At 39.2% G+C, this 4346-nt stretch overlaps 1 long non-coding RNA gene across 6 annotated transcripts in view; it reads left to right on the top strand.

The window, feature by feature from the left end:
* The first annotated feature begins 854 nt into the window (after positions 1-854).
* The window catches only part of LOC101849051, a 54685-nt gene continuing 51193 nt past the window's right edge, over positions 855-4346 (top strand). The window contains exons 1-2 of one of the 6 annotated variants that reach the window (XR_220451.3): positions 855-1038; positions 1793-2259. This is a non-coding gene — a long non-coding RNA (uncharacterized LOC101849051). Of the gene's footprint in view, positions 1161-1792; positions 2260-4346 lie in introns of all 6 variants that reach the window. The other 5 variants (XR_001184839.2, XR_004858541.1, XR_004858540.1 and 2 more) reach the window with 5 other exon arrangements.

The following is a 4346-nucleotide window of genomic DNA, read 5'->3' as shown; positions in this document are numbered from 1 at the left end:
GGGGGCGATAGGCAGATAAACAGATGCATTGACAGCAAGAACTTAGAGCAAATAATTAGATTGACAAATTATATTGTAAAAGAAATAGGCTACTCTTTTCAGTTGAAATAGATACAAACGCTCATCTTTCCAAGACTCACGACCCAAAATTATAGCCAGGCAGTTTGTTTTCCTTCAGACCTTCTGTTTAACCACATCGAACCCTGTGTCATCGTCCTCTACAATATTCCTTTTTTTTTTGTATTTGTGTGTGGTGTGTGTGTGTGTGTGTGTGTGTGTGTGTGTGTGTGTGTGTGTGTGTGTGTGTGTGTGTGTGTGTGTGTGTGTGTTTGACTTGATCAGTTCATTTTTTCTGTTACAAGATAAGACAATCATATGGGCCTTTCCTTTTTTTCTGAAAGTACCAGCTAACCCTATAGAAAAAAATTAAGCGGATAGAACTCGGATGTTTACGGGTAGCCGTTATAGTTTTCCTGATACTTTTTAAAACGCTCTGCCGGAACATTCTGTTAGGTGTTCGTGCTTCTTTAGCTTTCCAAACACAGCATACACCGGCCCTTCCTTGTCATACAGTCCTTTTCGGAATTTCCGTTCCGTTTTTGAAGGTTTATAAGTTGTTACTTATACCAAAAAGAATTAAATGAAAGAAAGTCTTATCCACTTTTAACAATTACGTTTTTGGGTGTGTTTTTGTGGAATATATAATTTCGTCAGTCATCTTGCGTTCTCTCTTCCTTGTTCCTGATATTCTAGCCCAGCCCACCCCTGTTCCAGCTTACGCCGGTGTGGCCGTCCGCTAAGGGACCACCTCTCTCCCGCTACGCCCGTCGACGGCAAAGCTTTCGCGCGTCGCGGTCCAAGTTCCCTTTGACTTTTTCAGCGCGTAGTATAGTAAGGGGGGACTCGAGACCACATTACCTCAAGCCGGGGAGTTCATTCTGATGTTATCAGCCCCACTTCTCGACTGGGAATCGGGTGGCCCGACATTCTAATACCTCTATTGACAAAAAATATATCAGGATAATCTTCGAGGGACGGGTATGTGCCTTTGAAGTGAAAGAATTTCGTGGGATTCTGATGTGTGATGCTCGGGTTCTTCGAGTGTACTAGTTCATGAGGACTAATTGCTTTCTTTTAATGTTTGTAAAACTTTAAGTGTGGTCAGTTGCTAATGACAGGTGGTCACGATAGTTGTGATAGGCTGACGACTTGAAGTTAACTTTCTTTATTTTGCGAAACTGATACCTCGATTTGTATTGATATTCGTTGTTTATTTTTTTGTCTCGCTCATCTTCAGTAGCAAAGTTATGTGGCATTTTTTTTTTAATTAAAGATTTCAGGTTAGCTGTACTCACAGTGGAACGTATTATATACATTGACAGGTCATGGTATTTGCATATCTTACACACTACTGTTAAAACACACACGTGGACATAAGACAAATAGCCAGTCAGGGTGGTAGTGAGGGGAAAAAGAATCATGGGGATAGAGTCATAGATACCCTGGGCTTCAATTTGTTCCCACTTAACTTGGACAAGAGTGGCCTATCTTTTTACACTTTTCCTCATTTATTTCAAGTGCCACTTATCTCTTTTCAGCTGTAACAAATTCTTTCGGCCTCCTTTAATTAAACTTCAGCCATTCTTTCTACACCTAATTTTCAACGGTATTTTTTATTACCAAGTCATCTTTATTTGCTGGCAAAGTTAAGAGCAGTAATAATTGTTACTCAGTGTGTCCTGGCAGCAAAATCTTCACTTGAATAATTGTTCACCTAAACTGATTCTAACAGATACCTGAGTTTGGACCTGAGTTTAAATTATTTTGGGGAAAAAAATGGTTACAAAAAATTGTCGATCTTTGCTACGACTGCGCTCAAGTACCTATGGTACACTTTCTTTTGAACAATAATAGATCATCATACGTACTCTGCAAACCGTTAGAACACACAAGTGATCACATTACAACGTTGCCTGTTGTCTCTTCATACTTTAAAAAACGGATTTCTTATCGGGTTTTACTGTAAATACTTTGTAAAAGCTTACGCGTTTAAAAAAGTGTATTGTATTTTGTGGTGTGTAGATCCGTATTGGACAAGGCTCGATTATGTCGTGGTGACACTTGACTAAAGCGAGAACACGACTGATAAAGTGTGAACGTCACAACACCGCAAATTAGCGTATCGTGTGGTTGATAAGACACATCGTCTTGTTTTCTGGATTCATTGGAGAACTGACATACTTTTCCCAACGTGTAAAGGTAAGTAAAGACCCAGCACAGGCTTAAATGTACACTCAAGCAATGTTGAAGAAATGCCGTTTAGGGGGTGTGAAGTGGGATGTGTGTTTTGATAAGATCGATAGCCCTTGTTAAAAAGTAAAACGTCTTTTGCTCGAAAGTGACAAGCAATGGCATTCGGCTATATAAACAGATTGCCTTGCAATGTGTGCAAGTTTTGTACATATTATCTGTATCCGTTTTCTTTTTCTGTGCTTTCCCCTTACACATAGGCGTAGACCAGTTGTGTTTTTTTAAAATTCCGATTAATGAAAGTTGTTTTCCCACCTTTCTCCCTAAGCGGGTTTTAGTTGATTCCATTTGTGGGCATGCTTTTGATAATATGTTAAATAAACTGCCTAAGACAGTATTATGGTCAATATCTATCATAAACTCAGTAACGTTAACCCAAAAAATAGTTCTGTCAGTTATCCATTAGAATATTCCACCTAAAGAAACATTATTATAATCTGTCCATTTTAAAAGAAAGATATGAGACATCACAAGCATTAAAACAAATAATTCCTCTTTGTAATGAGCAGTCTTTAGCCTTGGACAAATGCAATTCAGTCTATCCCTTTCTGTCTCTCTGTTTCTCTGTCTCTCTGTCTTTCTGTCTTTCTGTCTATCTCTCTCCACGTCTCTCTCTATCATTCTCCCTCTCTCTCTTTGTGTACATGGTTCGTGTGTGTGCGCATATGTGTGTGTGTGTGTGTGTGTGTGTGTGTGTGTGTGTGTGTGTGTGTGTGTGTATAATCACCTTTGTGGTTACGCTGCGACCTAAAAAATTAAATTAAATTAAATAGAATAAAATAACCCCTTTATCTTTCGATACAACAGAAACATTTTTTGACATCCCGTGGATTTTTCTGGGCAGCCTTAATGCAGGGATCATCCAACGTACACACGCATAAGACTAAGTGCTCCAATCTCAATCGAGTTTAATGAGTCTCTTAGGTGCCAAATCCTTTGCACAAGACGTTATCTAGACCATGCATTCCAACATGTTAAGCAGGCTTTTATCCTTTTAACCTTTAATTCCATTGCTCCCGTATAATACCCAACATGCATTCAAGTGTCAGTCTGAAATCGCTACAAGTGCCTACGGAATGCTCAGGCGTTCTAAGAATAATTAATTTGTTCAACGTAGGATTATTTTTTAAAACCATGAACAGGACTAAATCGTCTAGGCAGAAATTGAAATCCTAGGAGGGAAATCAGAAATTTTGTCAGTATATTTAGCAATTACCTTATGGTACCTGTTGTAAAGTGTGTCAAATAACCATTTGTCCTTGGTTTAGAAAGTGTTGCTAGAAAAGAACACAAACTGGACTATAGAGGGGACTTGTTTGAGGGGTGGGGGATTTTTTGGTCTTACGGCATGTGTCTGCGTTCTTTTTAAAGGGTTTGAACTTCTCGCTGGAGAGTCTAGATGTCTGAAAGTCTTGTTCTTTTTTCTTATTAGACTATAATTTGTTTATCAACTTATCTAGCTTTGCTTATCTACCAACCTACCATCGACTGAAGCTTTTGTTTATCTACATATGATTTTTCTCTCAAACGATGTTTACCCCCCGGGGCAGTGCCACTGACTGAAATGTCTTTAGGCCATTCCCAAAGGGGGGACATTTCTCGTTCAAGCATAGTAGAATTGTAAATGGGCTGACTCATGTCACGTTCATAACTGTGCCTGATCTACAACAGGGAACTGCTGCTTTTTCTTTCCTGTTCCTTACTATTGTCATTTTCCTCTACTTCTTTTGTATGTTTGTCACTCTCTTGTGACCTGCTATTTTGGCGTGCCTTGATAGTCGAAGCAGACCTTGTGCTGTTGAAGCTAGAGAGGTGAGCAGTCTAAGTCTGATTTCCTGTAAAGACTTCTCTGTTGACACCTACCCCTTGGCGCTCATATGACCTTATTTGCAGTTGCGAGCGCCGTAAAACCCTCTACTATTTTTAAAAAAACCGATGTTTCTTTTTTCTAGCTAGGTCCCTCAACTGTATGAATAACACAAGGGGAAACAGTAAGAGAAAAAAATGGTTAGCTTATCTTCTCATTTTTACTCCCC

Source organism: Aplysia californica, unplaced genomic scaffold, assembly GCF_000002075.1.
Source record: "Aplysia californica isolate F4 #8 unplaced genomic scaffold, AplCal3.0 scaffold00175, whole genome shotgun sequence".
Taxonomy (NCBI): Eukaryota; Metazoa; Mollusca; class Gastropoda; order Aplysiida; family Aplysiidae; genus Aplysia; species Aplysia californica.
This window is presented reverse-complemented; position numbering and strand designations above follow the sequence as displayed.